Source organism: Alosa sapidissima, chromosome 13, assembly GCF_018492685.1.
Source record: "Alosa sapidissima isolate fAloSap1 chromosome 13, fAloSap1.pri, whole genome shotgun sequence".
NCBI classification, from domain to species: Eukaryota; Metazoa; Chordata; class Actinopteri; order Clupeiformes; family Clupeidae; genus Alosa; species Alosa sapidissima.
The window spans coordinates 1685423-1706090 of record NC_055969.1 but is presented as its reverse complement, the minus strand read 5'-3'; the positions used below and the strand labels follow the sequence as shown (position 1 = coordinate 1706090).

At 41.7% G+C, this 20668-nt stretch overlaps 2 long non-coding RNA genes across 3 annotated transcripts; both read left to right on the top strand.

Annotated features, from left to right (window-relative positions):
- The first annotated feature begins 8103 nt into the window (after positions 1–8103).
- LOC121679650 lies at positions 8104–13726 on the top strand. 2 transcript variants are annotated; one of them, XR_006021368.1, is made up of 4 exons: positions 8104–8384; positions 9172–9240; positions 13461–13587; positions 13702–13726. It is a non-coding gene; the product is annotated as an uncharacterized LOC121679650 (long non-coding RNA). The 2 variants fall into 2 exon arrangements; XR_006021367.1 differs by lacking the exon at positions 8104–8384 and having other exon boundaries at positions 9068–9240.
- Positions 10129–10576, top strand: LOC121679649. The gene is made up of 3 exons (XR_006021366.1): positions 10129–10178; positions 10354–10424; positions 10551–10576. It is a non-coding gene; the product is annotated as an uncharacterized LOC121679649 (long non-coding RNA).
- Positions 13727–20668: the final 6942 nt, after the last annotated feature.

Here is a 20668-nt window from a genome sequence, read left to right as displayed (position 1 = left end):
GTAAACATCTACACGTGGGTCACGCAGTATACGTAGTGACGTTTTTAACTCCAACCCAACCAGCGCCCCAAGTGGTTGGTTGCGTTTTGTCCGATCGAAGAGCAGCTCAATGTATCAGCGATAGCGGGGATACGTCCCTTCTGTTGATGTTCAAATAAAACAGAGAGCTAGCTCACTACTCCTCCCCCTCCCTCCTGTGCAATTACAGTTTTTTTCAACTGCTTACACACTAAATCTTTGCTTGTCACACAATTTTCTAAACATGTCTTCCAAACATCATAACCCCACACCAAATCTGCAAAACCATTAACTAAACTCAGTGTTTGACTCAGTTTTCAATTTACTAAAACACATTTTGCAAAACACCACACACAATTTTCTACCTAACACACACAAATCTAACAGGAAGTAACTTGAAATCACCAGTGCTTCACTCTCTCTCTTCACATTACTTTATTGAACACCATCTAATCATTGCCTTAGTATAGGCTAGGCCTATGAATAGTACTCTCTAGGTATAAACCCTTTCAATCTGCTCCTAGAGAATTTCCGGTTGAAATATTCAGAACCAATGCAGATACTTTGAAAGGAAAATTACAGTAATCGGACTTTAGCTTACAGTAATGTTCTGCAAAAAGTTGACTTTATGTAAAACTTGACTTGTCTTTTTACTCTATTTTTGTTTGTCCCCATGTTACCATTAGCTCAATACATTTTTCTGTGCCTCCAGAAATGCCTTAAGAACGCTTAAACGCTTAGGATTGTTTGTTTCTGCAGTTGAAGGGTCTATAGGTCTATGAATACATACTGTACACGGACCCCCCCAAAATATGGAAACCGTTACCGAAAAAGTTTACCCATATTATCTGATTTGGAGGGGGTGATTTTCAGTCTTATATCAGACATGGCGTTTGAGAAAATAATGCGTATAAATTAAGCAGAACACTGACATAGCTGAAATAAAAACGGTATAACAAATAACAAATGAGACATGGATTCCTATGTTTTAAGGTGTGGTAAACCCAATTATGACATTGCCATTACTGTAAAAGGTCAAGGTCATGACCTTTAGGCATGGTCAATGACATTTTATGGCATTTTCGCACAGGTTGCATCATTCAAGGCCAGGGACAATATTGACAGGTTGGAAGAGACACAGACAGACCGTGGAACATCCCATAGGATCAAGGGTATAGCAGTGCAGCCTCGGATGTTCGTCCTGAACTGCCTAGACCAGCTTGTGATGTGCCCAAGAGCAAACAGAGAACTGTCTCTGTATCTTTGCCAGCTCTGCCAGTGTATGCTGTGGGAACTAGGTGTGGTCCTCCAACTAGATCCTATGTTGAGGTCAAGACAGACATCTGTGCTGATGCTTTGAAGAAGAACTTCTTATGGTTGCTATGCAGACTGCACTCTGCCACAAATCAAAGCATCCCTAACTGGACAGGTTATAACATCTTAGCATCAAACTCTGTGGATGTTATTCCCAGTGTTGTCAGCTATCTGCCAACCATCAATGCCCTGGCCACCCAGATGGCAACTGTTCATGAGATTCTCCTTCAAAGTAAAAAGAATCATGACTTCCTTACACATCAGCAACATGTCAGTTGCCTTTGATCAGGCTCGCTACTGTAAAGTTACAGAAATTCTGTGGGCACAGACAGGTTTCCCAACATTGTGCCAAGACTTGGAGTCTTTCACAGCATCTGTATGTGCGCTTCCAGGCTGCAGGCCTAAGGGACATATGCATTGAATCTGGAGCTGTGGCTGAGGGATCTGTCAGTGGTGTTTTGGATGGCCATAAGTACAACATCATGTATGAAGCCCTCCTGAGGCTAGTCTGGAATTAGTTTCCCCAGTGGCTCGCAGAGAACCATCCTGATGCCCACGATCTCCTAGATATCCTGACCCTAGAGTGTCTTTTCTGAGGGTATATCATCAACCACTGTAGAAGAATCACTTGACCGTACAGTCTTCAGAAAGGTCCATCAGTACTTCTGTGAATTCCTGTAGCATCTTAGGTCTCAGCAAGGTCCACTGGCCAGCTTCTGGATGTCACATATTGACATGGTGGAGGTTGTACTAAACCTTGTGAGGGCATCACGTGAAGGAAACTGGGCATTGCACATGGCTAGCATTAGCATAGCGCTTCGGACTTGTAACCGGAGGGTTGCCGGTTCGAACCCCGACTAGTAGGCACGGCTGAAATGCCCTTGAGCAAGGCACCAAACCCCTCACTGCTCCCCGAGTGCCGCTGTTGTTGCAGGCAGCTCACTGCGCCGGGATTAGTGTGTGTTTCACATCATTGTGTGTTCACTGTGTGCTGAGTGTGTTTCACTAATTCACAGATTGGGATAAATGCAGAGACCAAATTTCCCTCACGGGATCAAAAGAGTATGTACTTCATCTGAATTATGGAAGGTCACTCACTGCTTACTACTCAGAGATGAGCCACATTGAACATGAGAAACCAGATCTGTACATGTTTCTCTGTGAAGGAGGCTTTTCGGCCCAGCTGAGTGCAACAAACACATTTGGCAGGGTTCCGATTTACCAGACCCTAGAGGAAACTGTCAATCGGGACACTCAGACAGCTGGAGGCACAAAAGGGTTCAGCTTGAACCCAGGAGCTCTCTCAAGATATTACCTTACTGCTGAGTACAAAAGCACTTACCTGACTATATTGAAAAGCTCCCTGGGACTCCAACAAAGTGACTGTTCTCACAAGGACCTTGAACAAAGCAGAATTGGCCAAGACGAAGAACACATTACAATCACTGTGGATCTGTTGGATTCTAGTTGGATAAATCCATTTGCAGGTGGTGCGTCCCTTGTTTCTCTGTCTACTGGAAGTACAGCACCAGCAGATGTTGCTGAAGACCTTCTGAATGCACACACCATTGGCAAGAATGCCTACAGAACCATCTCTGCTGAGCGTGTTGAGAGTAATACTCCTGCAAAGCAGTTCCATGCACCACTCTCCAAGCTGAAACTAAAAACGTTCTCCTCAATGCAGGGAAAGGCAAAGACATGCAAAACTGGGAATAAAGAAGTTATCCTTAAAGTTGATAATCGAATATTTGCCCAGATGGTACTGATTCCACAGAGTAGACAGCTCAACCTGAAGGAGGTGTTTTCTCATCCCCTTGGACCACTTCCGTGGGCTCTTGCTTCACCAGATGGCAATGTGAGGAAGACTTGCAAATCCTCACTTGCCAAGCAACTGCTCAAGTTCCCATGTGTTGCTGAATCATTGCCATTAAATTCCACCTGCATAATAGATGGCATGGCACTTGTTCAGAAGCTGAACGGTGATGGCAAGACATTTGCTGATATTGCAGACTATGCCTTGTCCACTGTGCTAGCTGAAGCAAGTCACAGCACCCGTGTTGACATTGTTTTTGATGTATATAATGAGGCTTCTATCAAACACATGGAGAGAGTGGCCAGAGGTGCAGACTCAGGCACAGCGGTCAGACAGATCACTGCAGGGCACAGAGTTCAGCAATTGAAGAAATTCCTACAAAGCAACAACAACAAAACAAATCTTGCTACCTTCTTGCTCAAAGAGTGGGGCAAAGAACAGTCTAGAACAAGACTCGCTGAAAAGGTTCTGTACACTACAACCAAAGATCAGTGTTACAAGCTGACCCAACAGGGAGTGCACAAGGTAGCAGACCTGTCGTCCACTCAGGAAGAGGCTGACACCCGTATGCTACTCCATGCTTGCCATGCTTCAAGGACTGGTCACAAATCTGTCATCCTTGTGTCTGATGACACTGATGTCTTGGTGATAAGCCTGGCTACCAGTGACGCAGTCACATGTGACCTGTTCCTGAAGACAGGGACAAAGAATCGCACCAGTTACATAAACATCTCACAACTCGCTCGTGGTCTGGGTTCAGTTGTGTCAGGCTTTGCCTGGTTTACACGCAAGTGCATTTGCAGGTCGTGGTAAAGTGTCAGCCCTAAAACTTCTTCAGAAGAATGAAAACTTCTGAGACCTTTCAGAAGGTTGGGGCAGACTGGACAATGTCACATGAGTTGTATGCAGCCTTACAGGAGTTAATGTACAGCTCCAAGTCCAGAATCACCAATATCAATGAAATGAGGTATGCACTTTTTTGTGCAAAGAAAGGCATAGAATCCTGGCAGTTACCTCCATGCTCAGATTATCTCAGGAAGCACTGTCTCAGAGCTAACTATCAAGGTGCTATCTGGAGAAGATGCCTTGAGAACAACCCTGAAGTTCCTTCCCCAGTTGAGCATGAGTGGTCTAAAGTGGACCAAGATGGTGACTTGCAGCTCTCCATAGACTGGTTCAATGTCTCCATTGGTCCACAAGCAGTACTTGAGTTTTTGTCCTGCTCATGCAAGAGGGACTGTGGGATAGTCCACACGTACCAAACTGATCTTTTTTTCCTCCGTCTTCCGTATCAAGAATATTTGCGTCTAAACGGATGCATCTCAACACGACTCAACACGACTCAACACGTTACTTTATATCCCAGGCCTATAGGTGGCACTGTTTCTGTTACAGAAATTGACCAAAGCTTGTGCGCTGCGGGCTATACAAACAGACAGAATAGGCTACGACGAAAATGGCTAGTGCAAGGAAACCAGAATTGTTTGTGTGGACTATAGTGAACTGTCAACTGTAGTCAACTGTAAAACTAATAAACTTCATTTTTACGGTTTGTGAAGGCTGCAGTCCCGTCTTTTATTTGGCTAACGCAGGTACAAATAATCTCCTTTACTTTCTTTGGTTGTAGGATAGTCCGCGATTCACATTAGTTTTGGCTATCACCGCCAAGTGCATAGGCTACTAAACGCTAGGCCTACCCAAGTTCTAGGCTATTCCGTCGCCACATTTATAATATTGCTATAATAGGCTACCTTCGTTAGTAACAGTCGATACTTTTGCCTGCATCAAATCGCGCATTTGCATTTAGTGCGCATCTACCATAGGCTTAACATGAGTTCTAAGCGTCTTTGTATGCTCATATCTGACTTCACTAGACTATGAATGCATTTATTTATGTTGTAAGACATGTAAAATAAATTAATGACACCGGCACTACGCACAACTTACACACGCACTTCCCTAATAACTTCTGACTAATTCTCTCGCGTCACTGACAGTAGCTAGAATGCATCAAGAAAACAGGGAAAACACTGTTCAGTCCACCAAGTCATGAGCTATTGGCGCTGGGCAGCACCAGTTGTGATATTTATCCTACTGAGTGTAATCAGTACAGTACAGTACAGTGTACAGTAATGGCAATGTCATAACTGGGTTTACCACACCTTAAAACATAGGAATCCATGTCTCATCTGTTATTTGTTATACCGTTTTTAGATTTTCAGCTATGTCAGTGTTCTGCTTAATTTATACGCATTATTTTCTCTAACGCCATGCCTGATATAAGACTGAAAATCACCCCCTCCAGATCAGATAATATGGGTAAATGATCCATTTTCTGAATCCTTAGGGTCATGCCAGTATTATAGTGTTTGGATTTTGTTTCTCTGATGCTTCCTGGTGCCACAGGATTAAAAGACAAAAGATGACTTAGGCGGAAATGGCAGGAAAATGTGTGTGATTAAAAGTTTGAAGAGCTCCAGGGTTGGCTGTATACTGATCCAAAATGTTCACAAAAGGATTTCAATAAAAGCTCCTATAGCTTCAAAAAAATGATCCTATATGTCCAATATAGATTTTCAGCTATGTCAGTGTTCTGCTTGATTTATACGCATTATTTTTTCAACCTTAGTTTACATTATGTGTGATAACTCAAAACAGCTACTCTTGTCAGATGGCCATCATACATCATTGAAAAGCTGAGATTCCAGGCTTTCAGAAAAGGTATGGTAGCCTTTGCCACTTTTTCGGTAACGACCAACCCCTCTGGCTCACGGACTATTAAGCAATTGTTTTTGTGTACAGATCTCGGAGCCTAGGCTCATACTGAGACGCGTTTTTTGACAGCCTGCGGGCAGACAGCTAGCGGATTATTAGGAAAGATTTGTTGTGTCTGAAATCGCTGATACAACCTTTAAGTCCCATTCTTAAAATATTGTGAAGCCAAATCAGAGAAGTTATTTATATTTTCAGTGTGTATAGTAATAAACTACTAACTTTGAAAATGTCAGGGCCTATTTTGCCTTCTTTAAAAAAATCGAAAGTGACTTTACCCTTCGACGTTACCAGGGGGGTAGCCTATTCCAAGTAGGCCTACGTGGTTTAGTGACAAACCTGAGGGGTATTTCACAAAGGTAGAATTAAGACATCCAAGATAAGTGATAAAGCTTTGACATAGCGTTGTCTGGTCATCCTAGCTCAATTCGTTTCACTAATGCCAATCCAGGATGAGTAGGAGCGACTATGTCAAGCCAGGTGTAAGTAATTCAGGATGTGTGTGCGTTTATCTTTAACTGCCCCAAAGTGCCCACGGTTGGAATAAAAAAGACGTGGAAAATAGCGTAATTCACACAAAGTGAACAACCGCTTTTGATATAACAATGAAGTAAAGTTGTCCTTTTTGGAATGGTGAATCATGGCTATTTCTGTAAAACAGCAGGAGTAGACGTGGTAGACCAACTGAATGCAAATTTACGTATGAACCCACGTGTGAGTGCCAGTGTTGCCAGATGCCAGCAAGGTTTTCCAGCCCAAAACCTCGTCAAAAACCGCGAGAATGCACAAAAAACCGCCCAAATTTGCTTTTGCTTGTTTCTCATTTAAACACATTAAAATCATTAACAAGTTTTAAAATGACCCATTTTTCGACTTAGCCTATCCAATTTCAGAAACAATATTCAATCAAATGAACGCAAAAGTAGGCTACACGGACGTCAGACTATTATTCTATAAGCTTATGTTACGGAAAATAATGCAATAGGCTAAACATAGACTATTAATCTGTCTGTTTAGTGTCAATAGACGCTTGGAACAAAAGCATTCAGTAGGCTAGCCTAACATAAAAACATTGAGTGGATATATGAAGTGTCGACTCTTTGCAGATGCAGTGCGTTCATAACTGGTGGGCCAACTGTAGGCTACACAAAAAATATTTCCATAGGCCTACCCCAAATGTAGGCTAAAGGCTTGAGTTAAACTTGAGTCTGACACCTGTGATTTAGAACAATTAATTAATAGCCTACCTAGGCGCTATATATTCCCTGAGACAGGCAGTTAGGCCTAGAGTTTTCATGAAAATCGCGCTGAATAGGCTATTTAGGACAGTGTCAGTGCGCTCTTTGCAGAAGCAGTGCGTCCATGCATGGCAACTACACGCAAAAAATATTTTCATACGCCAGATATAGGCTAAAGGCAAACTTGAGTTTGACACCTGTAATTTAGAACAATTAGTAGGCCTACCTGACAGGCAGTTAATCCTAGTTTTCATGAAAGTCGCGTTGAACGAACAGGGGTGTCAGTGCGCTCTTTGCAGAAGCAGAACGTTCATGCATGGGCCATCTCTACACAAAAAACATAGGCCTATGGCCCTAGGCCCTTCGTGAAAATCGCTTTGAGCAATTGTTATTAGGCCTAAAAATAATTAAAAAGTTCTAGTAGGCCTAGGCTTTGTCAAACTTCCTCAACAACTGTCGGGCTGGACGGAACGTGGGCCGTAGTCCTATGTCAAGCCATTCGCGCAAGACCTGCGCACATCCATCAACCCTGAAAGAAGGGGTAAGTCCATCCTGTCTCGTAGGTAATCTTTCAGCAGTGTGCACATTCATGAAGAGATTGACTGTAATGACAAAATGCTCTTTGCCCACTTTGGCATATTGACATTGTCAGTCAGCTAGCTAAGTTTGAAAACCCCGCGAGCTGTGTGTTTGAATGGCGGTCTGCGCCAGAGTAGGGGAGAACCGGACTGAAACACTTTTTAATTAAACGTAATTTACAAAGACATCGTAAAACACTGAAAGCTAATATTTTGTCACAAGCAAACTACATCGGTCCTCTGTCAAATACAGTTGCATTTTCAGCTCTGAACAAAACCATTCAGGATTTATTTAAGGAGAAATCGAACATGCGTTTTGTTTCATTCGTCCCTCCAGACCGGGATAAATGAAACGACATGGGGGACGAAACCCACACAGCAGTAGACTCCTAGGCGGATCCGCCTTCAAGACGCCAAACCCGCGTGACTGTCGCATTCGTTTTGGTGCCGCACAGAGGATCAGCTCCGCCTCCAGGCGGCCCCGTAAATTCTACTGTCAAACAGCGGATCCTGAGTGGACCCATGTCGGATCCGCGGGCGCGGACGCGCATTTACTGTAACGGTTGAACATGACTGTACACCAAGAGCCAAGAAGAGTCATACTAGTGGATATTTTCTTTGCTGGGACACGGTTGCGCTGAACCCTCTCGAGTAAGTGATATTTATTAATATATTGCGACATTCACAATAGCTAAACATTGGCCTTTGTGGTTTTATAATCATCATGTTTATTAATTGTAATGACGTTGTTTGATATTAGGACTAACGTTAACGTTAGTGCAACCAGAGACGTTTGTCATTTTGTGCAACAGTTTGTGCAAAGTTAACGTTATTGTTAGCTGTGATGCTCATATGAGTCTGTAGCCTATCTGATTTAAAATGGGATAGCAATTTCGGCAGAATATGTTATGGTAGTGTGATTTAAAAAACACACATTGTTATTTAACATTAGTCTGGTCTTGTCTGTTGTCGCTGTTGTCCATATAGTGCTACTATGCTAGCGGCATATAGCTGCTAGCTAGCATGCTGCTAGGCGCAATTGCATAAGTTATTGCTAATGTCTATTAGTGCTATACATATATTGAAATCACGTTTGCGATGCAAACCTTGATTAAGGTGATATTGGCACTGGTATTTCAGTCAATGAAGTCAGTGAAGCTCTGCTATGATAGCTACCTACAACTTTAGCATGTTGACTCACTGATAATGGTTTAGCCCTAGCCTCTAGCTAGCTGTGCATTAACGTTTGCATTTTGCCAAGTTTGGTCTCACGTAACTTTAGTGTCTATCTGCCATCTTTGTAATGAAAGCCTCGGCATTTTAATCACTGTTTAAGTCGGTTCAGACCACTAATTGGCATCGGTTTGTGATTTATTATGCTAACGTAACTTAACTGTATGGAACTTGGTCCCCATCTTCTATTTTGTTTGTTCTGCAGCGTCAACTTTTATCGGCTGGATTCTAGCATCTAACGTTACGATTGCCTCTGTTGGGTTTGCTTGATCAAGTAAGATACTTTCTGGGTTGTTAAAATGTAATGTGAACACATTCCAGTAGCATTCCAAAATAGACCAGAGATGCTTGTACTATATATATATTTGGAAATTTTGGGATTGCAATAACCATAATGATATCGTTATGTAACAGCCATCGTTTCGGGGACTCTGATGACAGTGAAGAGCCAGAAAATGGTGACTTTGCATCTCTGAGGTACCTTCCAACTCGCCTGGTATATCAGTTGGAGCCTCAAGCCCAAGCCAATTGCACTGGCAAAGTAAGTAATAATCTCTTAACATTGAAATAACTAAATCATAATATTAATATTAGAGATATGGTTAACATTCTTAGTGCTAAAGACATTCCCCTCTCTTTGTATCTATTCCTCCAGCTCCACCATCTCGCCGAGTGCCAGGCAGCCAAGTCACTACCCCTCAACCTGGAGAAAACTGTTAAGGTAAAGACTGATCTCTGAAATAATATTGAATACAGTGGCCCCATCTATATTAACACAGCAGTAGTCACTCTGTTTCAGATCAACAGACTGCATCTGCATTACTATCTCAGATGTTCTGCATACTTCCATTACTTTCAAAATCTCAGCCAAATATTTTGTCAGTTAAAACATCTGCATTCATGCAATATTGCCTGAAAAGTTCATTCATTATTATCAGATTGTATTGAAACACATTGATTTCAATGTCAATCCATTCATGGAGTTGATATAGATAGTGCATACCAAAATATTGAAACATACAAATTCATGTCCAGCATGACCAGAGATTTGTTTTTGTTTGCCATTGTTTGGCCCTGTAGCTCTCAGCCTACCATGGTTAACAGATCACAACCATTTCTCTCCCTTAGCACCTCACCATGGGGCAGGACCGCAACACTCGTCACCACCTCAACTCCCTGCACCTGCATTTAACATACGGAGAGTTACTCAAGGTAGGGACTGATCTCTGAAATATTAGTGAATAGAAAGGCCCCCTGTGTATTATCAGTCATGGTTAACAGATTTAATACAATTTTTTACAATTTAATACAATTTTACAATTTAATACTACCATTTAATGAAAAAATGTTCCCCCTCTCGCACACCGCCCACCTCACTATGGGCCAGGAACGGCAGTCCCTCCTCAACTCCCTCCACCCCCACACCAGCCCTCAACGTGCAGCGAACAGAGGAGCTTTGTAAGTCGTGTTTCTTTTTAAATTTAATCTCCTTAATACCTATCTCATATATTGTATTGTGTAAGCATACTTGGCTTTGGATGCTACATACCATAAACATAAACATATCTGTCTGTTTGATTACAGGTGCTGTGAGGAAAAACATGGTGACATGGTCTGCCACGGACACTGAGGTCACCAAACACGCAATCAGGTGTTTCAACCGGCGGTGGATCGGGCAACGAGGAGATGTGTTCCGCCTCCATCCACACAAATGGAGTAATAGGAGAAATAAGCATTAAACAATCTTTTTATTGAACTTCTTGTCATTCACCAGTTATTCATTTTCTGATATTTTAGCTGTGCATAGCGCAGTATTTCATTGAAGTTGTAGCCTATTAGATAAAATATTTCATGTCTGCACTGACCTAGGCCTATAAAGCACTAAATTAGGTTTTGACCACAAAATGAATGTAAAGTAGCCTAGGCAATGTAGGCTACTTAACAAAAACAGAATAGCTTATAACCTGTAACTTTCCATAAATATCCATTTTATATTTCCATTGAGTAGTGATCACGTTTGTACAGTAAATTGATGTCTTGACTTAAACCTTTTCTGTTAGGTTTATTGACAGTATTGTTAAGTTAAAAATACGATTTTTACGAAAAAACAGATTAATCGTAGGCCTATATTGCTGTAGTAGCCTAGGCTAGGCCTAGTGATAGTTTTACTTTTATCCTATAGTTGCCTAGTTTTATCCTACAGCAAGAACAGAAGGAATTTTGAAAATGAGATAAACGGGTCCAAAACGGACCCGGGCCAGATGAGCATTTGAGTCCGTTGCGGGTCCGCGGCGGATGTATGTATCGATTTGCGGATCCCAAACGGACCCGCCGCGGAGGTAAGGTTTTAATCGCGGATGCGGAGTGGATGCAGTGCGGAGCCACGGCGGGTCCGCGATCCGCCTTCGTAGCGGATCCGTTCCTGAGAGCATCTGGACTCCGATACGGGTCCGTTTCGCGGGTCCGTTCCGGAAGCCGTCGTACCTCCGCGGCGGATCCGCCGCGGAGTCCTTTTGCTGTGTGGGAAGAAACATACAGCTAAAAACTTCCCACAACTTCAATATTTGACAACATCATGAATGGTACTTGAAATATGTGTTAATTTGGATAAATTACTGCTGGGCTTTACTGTCTGCTGTGAATATCTAACAACTAATTGCGGTCATTGTGAAGCGCATATCTCGCGGTTATGGAAATACCATGCACTATTAGAATGCATGTTTCGATACATAAGGTGACGTGAGCTGAGAGTGTCTGTTGTGAGTTTAGGGGGGCACGTCAGCCAGAGGGTGTGTGAGTGAGTGAGTGAGAGACTGCTGCCTGCTGACCAGAGACGGTCGCTGGAAGAAGGGTCTGAAGTGCCTTTGTTTCGGCTACAAAAACCCGCCGAACTGATCCGAAACCAGCCCAATTTTTATACACCCGCCCAAACCCATTTTTGCCCGCAAAATAGATTGCAAAACCGCCCAACTGGCAACCCTGGTGAGTGCTTCCTTGTCTCGGCACGCAACGTCATTAAGAAAGCGCTTGCCCCTGCAAAGATGCACATAGTATGATATACCTTAATATTATAGTTGAAAATACCTTCGAAAACACACACATTGGATAGCATCTTAGTAGATGGCATGGCTGTTGTGCAGGAGATGGTTGTCAGGAAAAGTGATATAAACTGTTGCCAAGATCTGGCAGAATGCTTCTTTGAAAATGTTGAAACGAGGCTACCACACAGCAGTAGACTCCTAGGCGGATCCGCCTTCAAAACGCCAAACCCGCGTGACTGTCGCATTCGTTTTGGTGCCGCACAGAGGATCAGCTCCGCCTCCAGGCGGCCTCGTAAATTCTACTGTCAAACAGCGGATCCTGAGTGGACCCATGTCGGATCCGCGGGCGCGGACGCGCATTTACTGTAACGGTTGAACATGACTGTACACCAAGAGCCAAGAAGAGTCATACTAGTGGATATTTTCTTTGCTGGGACACGGTTGCGCTGAACCCTCTCGAGCAAGTGATATTTATTAATATATTGCGACATTCACAATAGCTAAACATTGGCCTTTGTGGTTTTATAATCATCATGTTTATTAATTGTAATGACGTTGTTTGATATTAGGACTAACGTTAACGTTAGTGCAACCAGAGACGTTTGTCATTTTGTGCAACAGTTTGTGCAAAGTTAACGTTATTGTTAGCTGTGATGCTCATATGATTCTGTAGCCTATCTGATTTAAAATGGGATAGCAATTTCGGCAGAATATGTTATGGTAGTGTGATTTAAAAAACACACATTGTTATTTAACATTAGTCTGGTCTTGTCTGTTTTAATGTGTCGCTGTTGTCCATATAGTGCTACTATGCTAGTGGCATATATGCTAGGCGCAATTGCATAAGTTATTGCTAATGTCTATTAGTGCTATACATATATTGAAATCACGTTTGCGATGCAAACCTTGATTAAGGTGATATTGGCACTGGTATTGCAGTCAATGAAGTCAGTGAAGCACTCTGCTATGATAGCTACCTACAACTTTAGCATGTTGACTCACTGATAATGGTTTAGCCCTAGCCTCTAGCTAGCTGTGCTTTAACGTTTGCATTTTGCCAAGTTTGGTCTCATACGTAACTTTAGTGTCTATCTGCCATCTTTGTAATGAAAGCCTCGGCATTTTAATCACTGTTTAAGTCGGTTCAGACAACTATTGGCATCGGTTTGTGATTTATTATGCTAACGTAACTTAACTGTATGGAACTTGGTCCCCATCTTCTATTTTGTTTGTTCTGCACCGTCAACTTTTATCGGCTGGATTCTAGCATCTAACGTTACGATTGCCTCTGTTGGGTTTGCTTGATCAAGTAAGATACTTTCTGGGTTGTTAAAATGTAATGTGAACACATTCCCGTAGCATTATAAAAAAAATAAACCAGAGATGTTTGTACTATATGTATATTTGGAAATTTTGGGATTGCAATAACCATAATGATATCGTTATGTAACAGCCATCGTTTCGGGGACTCTGATGACAGTGAAGAGCCAGAAAATGGTGACTTTGCATCTCTGAGGTACCTTCCAACTCGCCTGGTATATCAGTTGAAGCCTCAAGCCCAAGCCAATTGCACTGGCAAAGTAAGTAATAATCTCTTAACATTGAAATAACTAAATCATAATATTAATATTAGAGATATGGTTAACATTCTTAGTGCTAAAGACATTCCCCTCTCTTTGTATCTATTCCTCCAGCTCCACCATCTCGCCGAGTGCCAGGCAGCCGAGTCACTACCCCTCAACCTGGAGAAAACTGTTAAGGTAAAGACTGATCTCTGAAATAATATTGAATACAGTGGCCCCATCTATATTAACACAGCAGTAGTCACTCCATTTCAGATCAACAGATTGCATCTGCATTACCATCTGAGATTTTCTGCATACTTTATCCATTACTTTCAAAATCTCAGCCAAATATTTTGTCAGTTAAAACATCTGCATTCATGCAATATTGCCTGAAAAGTTCATTCATTATTATCAGATTGTATTGAAACACATTGATTTCAATGTCAATCCATTCATGGAGTTGATATAGATAGTGCATACCAAAATATTGAAATATACAAATTCATGTCCAGCATGACCAGAGATTTGTTTTTGTTTGCCATTGTTTGGCCCTGTAGCTCTCAGCCTACCATGGTTAACAGATCACAACCATTTATCTCCCTTAGCACCTCACCATGGGGCAGGACCGCAACACTCTTCACCACCTCAACTCCCTGCACCTGCACCTGCATTTAACATACGGAGAGTTACTCAAGGTAGGGACTGATCTCTGAAATATTAGTGAATAGAAAGGCCCCATGTGTATTATCAGTCATGGTTAACAGATTTAATACAATTTTTTACAATTTAATACTACCATTTAATAAAAAAATGTTCCCCCGCTCACACACCGCCCACCTCACTATGGGCCAGGAACGGCAGTCCCTCCTCAACTCCCTCCACCCCCACACCAGCCCTCAACGTGCAGCGAACAGAGGAGCTTTGTAAGTCATGTTTCTTTTTAAATTTAATCTCCTTAATACCTATCTCATATATTGTATTGTGTAAGCATACTTGGCTTTGGATGCTACATACCATAAACATATCTGTCTGTTTGATTACAGGTGCTATGAGGAAAAACATGGTGACACAGTCTGCCACGGACACTGAGGTCACCAAACACGCAATCAGGTGTTTCAACCGGCGGTGGATCGGGCAACGAGGAGATGTGTTCCGCCTCCATCCACACAAATGGAGTAATAGGAGAAATAAGCATTAAACAATCTTTTTATTGAACTTCTTGTCATTCACCAGTTATTCATTTTCTGATATTTTAGCTGTGCATAGCACAGTATTTCATTGAAGTTGTAGCCTATTAGATAAAATATTTCATGTCTGCACTGACCTAGGCCTATAAAGCACTAAATTAGGTTTTGACCACAAAATGAATGTAAAGTAGCCTAGGCAATGTAGGCTACTTAACAAAAACAGAATAGCTTATAACCTGTAACTTTCCATAAATGTCCATTTTATATTTCCATTGAGTAGTGATCACGTTTGTACAGTAAATTGATGTCTTGACTTAAACCTTTTCTGTTTATTGACAGTATTGTTAAGTTAAAAATACGAGGCAATGCAGATTAATCGTAGGCCTATATTGCTGTGGTAGCCTAGGCTAGGCCTAGTGATAGTTTTACTTTTATCCTATAGTTGCCTAGTTTTATCCTACAGCAAGAACAGAAGGAATTTTGAAAATGAGATAAACGGGTCCAAAACGCACCCGGGCCAGATGAGCCTTTGAGTCCGTTGCGGGTCCGCGGCGGATGTATGTAACGATTTGCGGATCCCAAACGGACCCGCCGCGGAGGTAAGGTTTTAATCGCGGATGCGGAGTGGATGCAGTGCGGAGCCACGGCGGGTCCGCGATCCGCCTTCGTAGCGGATCCGTTCCTGAGAGCATCTGGACTCCGATACGGGTCCGTTTCGCGGGTCCGTTCCGGAAGCCGTCATCCGCCGCGGAGTCCTTTTGCTGTGTGGGTACAATGACTATCGGAACTCCCCCTATTACCGTCGGTCCCGTATTTCCACCGTCTTGCTTGTATGTGTCACTTAATATCCATTTCTATACAAACCAAGACAACAGACTCCTACAGAAACGCAACCACCCACACCATAGGTGTATCTAAATTAGCTATGTACCAAAAATTACATTTTACCGTGACTCAAAGAGCTGTAAACAGTGTTGTAAGGCTGCGTGTAGGCTACACGACCGCTTGGAGCTCCAGTGGAATTTTAATTTCATGACGAGAATTCTCGGTCTAACCGTTCATGTGCCGTTGAAACAGTGTAAATAGGCGACCTATCAGGCCAGCACTATAACTCCGAGCGTGGTAAACAAAATCGGATATTTCAGGCAGTAAATGCTCCCGTTAAGAACCAAACCAGATTTTGTTCAAATCTACACACCTATGGCTACTGAAAAATGTAAGGTTAATTTAGCAAATATTATTTTGAAGTGTTAAAAAACATCGTTGTTTTAGAATTTCTGAACAAAAGTGGTGATAATTGGGGGTGTTACGATATACTTATTATTTAACAATTATACCATCACAAACTCCATGAAAGACAGGACGAGATAGGTCCATACAATGGGAAAAGCACATGATAAAGAGATACAAAATACAATACACTAATCAAAGACTTTAAAGCTTTCCTGGGATCGAAGGAAACCAAAGCCAACCTCGTCCATACCTTCCTCAAAAAGCTGTTGAACTATGTGAACTGCCAGTCACAGTTCACACACACAAAGGTGGCAGTAGCATTAAGTCATTTTGGCAAAACCCCACATATCTACACGTCACACAGACACACAGAGTCTTGGTGCTTGCCCTTCACAGGGTAACAGACATCAACAAAGACAGTATCATTATCATAGGCACTGGAGATCGTCAACAAAAGATACATATCAGCCTTGAAATCTTGACGCACCCTAGCTAGCGGCAGCAAATGTAATTTGCAGCCTGGGTAGTCTAGCAACTCTCCGTTGGCTCGCGAGGTGGAATAATCAAACTTTGGTCAGGCCAATCACATCGTGTATAGAGTCGGTGGACCTATCGTGTATCCTATCGTATCTTATCCTATCAGGAAATTGAAAGACAACCATTTGTCCTGCCATTTACCGATTATCCCGTGGGAAAGGAAAGGTTTCTGTTTCAAGTCAATCAAGTCATGATGATGTCATTAACACACTTTGTAGGCTTGTAGTAGGTCCTCATCCATCTCCAGACGTGTTAGCTGGATGTGAGAAATTTGTGTCAGCTACTCAAACCATGGTTTTCAAACAGCTAAAGCCCAGAGAGTGGAAAAACTCGGGAACTAGGGAAATCCCATCCCTATGACTGCCCTACCATAGACATAATATACATAGACGTCGCATTGGCTGCTGGAAACAAGAAATGCGGCCGCCATCTTGGACCGGTCATACTCCTCGTTGCATTGCAGCAGAAGACAGAAGATGACAGCACTGTGCAGCATGTTCCTTCTCAAATCGGCGGACCATACTCGGGGGATTTACTTTTCACAAGTAAGATTTAACATAACCGTACTATTGGTTGTATTTTGTGAATAGAATATTACCAGAGAGCTGAGAAGGAGCAATCTTTGATATTACTGTATGAAAATCGTAGCCATCTAGCTAGGCTATGTTTACTCGGTGTTCACCTGGCTATGAACTGAGACTTGATAAGTCATATTCCATAACACTGACTTAGATTACAACTGACACAAGAAGGCTATTGTAGAAATAAATCATACTAGATTTGGCCGGCGAATTTTACACAAGTGGCACAGACTAGCCTATTGGGCAATCGCTAGCTGCTACTTGTAGTATATTTTTTGTAAAATATTTTTGTTTGCAGTAACAGCCAAAAAAAAATAAAAATGGGTCGGTAGGTAGGTCAATATTTTTTTTTTTCAAGATTCAAAGTTAAAAAAAAAGTTCAATTTTGGTCATGTTGATTACCTAGGAATGAATTTACACAAATGTGCATATCGTGACGTAACTGACTGGGTCTTCAACCCGTGCCTTCAGGCGCACCATTGCAAACCTCATTCTGATGCAGGTTATATAGACCAGCCTTTCTCAAACTTCTTTGACCTGAGGCCCGGTCATGGCAGACTTTTGGGTCATAGGGCTCATCTACATGTACCCAGAAAGAAGGCTACAATAGCTTTTGGCCACGTTATATTGAAATTTGACTATACAATACTCAATGCTATACAGTGTATTATACAGTCTCTGCTCTGTTTCTAAGGAAGTTCCAAAAAACAACGTCGTTCTATTAAGTTTCGTTAAATAAATAAATAGCCTTCCAACAGGTTGAAGCGGAGCTTTGATACCAACGTTATCGATTAGTTTCAGTTTCTCTCGCGCAGACGCGCATTGAATGAATGCTCATACCACCACTTAATTGTAGGGCTCCATGTTTAATGACATCGATAGCAGAAACGTTTGTTTTCTTTTTTCGTCGATCCGCGGTTTCTTGATCAACTGCGCAGCAAATTATCAGATGAAGCACCGGGCCTAATTTCACTCCACGACTCAGCAGTCTCCATTTTGCGGACCCATATTTTGAGAAATGCTGAATAGACCACAACCAATTTCAATACTCCGACACGGTCACCGCTAGACTAGGGGGAGAAGGGATGAGAAAAGATCTGGCCACAGTTCTTCCAGAACTTCGTAACAGCGTTATCAGTTTGTGTGAATGAAACGAAGTGACATGCGTAAAACCAATGGTGTAGAGATGACGCCACAGGTTTTTTTTTTTAAGTGAGCCACGTTTGCATGTAGGCAATTTATATTCACAATACTTGGGCCTACTAAAATAACTATTATTTTATTGCATTTGTATTGGTTGTTTAGAGTAAAAAAAACAATCGGTCGGTATTAACGCAAGTTTACAACCGGCAAGTCGGTCGGACTAAAAGGGGAAAAAAAAAATATTTGGGTCGGTTCTAAATTGACAGGGTCGGTCGGGTTACGGCAAACGAAAATATTTTTAAGGATGGCCTAAGTGTGTTGGTGGTAGCCTCACTATTTCCTGAATAAAGTAACTTTTCAATAGCTCAACTTCTTTATTTATCAAGTAGCTTAGCCAGACAAGCTACACTTTTCTTGTCATGTGAAATTAGCACAATTTAAAGTAGCTTCCTATGTAGTGAACTAGCCTACTGCTGTGTTTGTGTTAGGCTACTAATACATTTGACTGGGTGGTAGTTTTGTGTAGCGTTTTATTCATGGCAGAGTAACTGATAGTTTAGCTCACTAAAATTTCGAAGTAGCTTGCCCAACACTGTATTATTCACATGTCATTTACCCTAACAAGAATAAGATGCCTCTCAAATTCCTTTTCATTCATTTATTTATTATTTTGTATCTCTCCAGAACAACTGCCTTGTTCAAGAAGACTGTGAATGAACTGAACGGTCTCCTCACACCCCTGGAACTGAGGAAGGTGCAGCTCTTCATTGCAGTACTGCAGGGCATCTGCTACACTGTGACTGAATGTTTGATTTATGAGCTCCACCTTCATCACCTGCATTCGCCACTCTGTGTCCCATTTTCCCATCGTCTGGTTGACTCAGTCCTCTTTTATGGAGTTTACCCAGTTTACTATGCCATCTTATTTGCCCACCTGCTGTCTGAAGCACTTTTGTTCTCAGCCAAAGTGTACCCAAGCAATTTTAGCAAGGTGGGAACATACAAAATGACATGCACCAGTTGTCGAAATCATAGAACCAACTGCATGACGGTAACTCTGTCTCGCTGAGCCTGTGAAGACACTCCCTGATTCTTTACTGATTGCAATGAACGGGTTGATCTTAGCAGTTTCTAAAATGTTTCTTAATTCCTTTTTATTTAATCTCTTCATTGGGGCTGGAACCTTTCTGTGAACTGTAAATAACAGATGCTGTTGATGAACCCATTGACACTGTACAAGTGACAAGTCACCTTTTTGTCTTGAATTGATGAACTGTTACACTTACTATGCCAAACCAATGTCTGTTTTTTAAGGATCAGAAACAAACCTACAAACTTGCACTTTACAATATTTATGGAACTTGTCTAACAAATGCGGTTGATATTGAACCCAGTTACTCCATTTCCTTTATGCCACACCAATGTCTGTTCATCACTTTATTTTTGATGGCACTGAACTGAAAATGTTAATGGATTTTTTTCTGTAAATTTAACTCATTAAAACTTGTATCAAACCAGTTTTTGTCTATGCTGTCAAAAGTGGATTAGTCATGTTCCCAGTTTTTATATTGGATGTCCTCACTTTATAATATATCATATATCAGAATATTCTATTACTGTTAAGCCCACTATGAATATTAAAATACACACAACCATGTTTCCTGTATCATACAGCTTTTCTACTGGGAGGTTTACAACTTATTCTGAGTCAATTTACCCAAGTTTGTCACTAAACCATATAGGCCTACTTGGAATACCCCTCAGATGTCTGAATGGCACTGATCTCACTTAAATGTTTATGGAACCTTTCTGTGGACTGTGAATAATGCCGTTGATGGAACTTTTCTGTCAACTGTGAACTATATTTAACTCATTAAACTTGTATCAAACTAGTTTTGTCTATGCTGTCAAACATGGATTATGTTCCCAGTTTTAATATCGGACGTCAGGTCACTTTATATCATATCAGAATATTCTATTACTGTTAAACCCACTATGAATATTAAAATACGCTAAATCATGTGTCCTGTATCATAGCTACATGTATGACCTTTGCAGCAAAAAAAAACGCGTGAGAATCTGTTTGGTATTCAGTGAGATGATTAATTAAGTGCGCTGACAGCTCATCTCACCGGCCAAACAGATTACACTGAGTGGAGTGGATGACCGGTCCAAGATGGCGGCTCCAAATCTCGTCAGCGCTAGTAAGGAGTAGCGGTCGATGCGGCGTCTATGTATATTATGTCTATGCAGGCTACAGTCTGCCTGACGTGACTCGCGGGAGATATCGCGGAAGTTTGTTTGCCATAAACACAGAAGAACTTTCATTCCTACTCATTAAAATGAGCATGATGACTGACGAAATAAATTCTTATGATGTAGTTTAAATAAACCACTGTTGTCATACAGTTAACA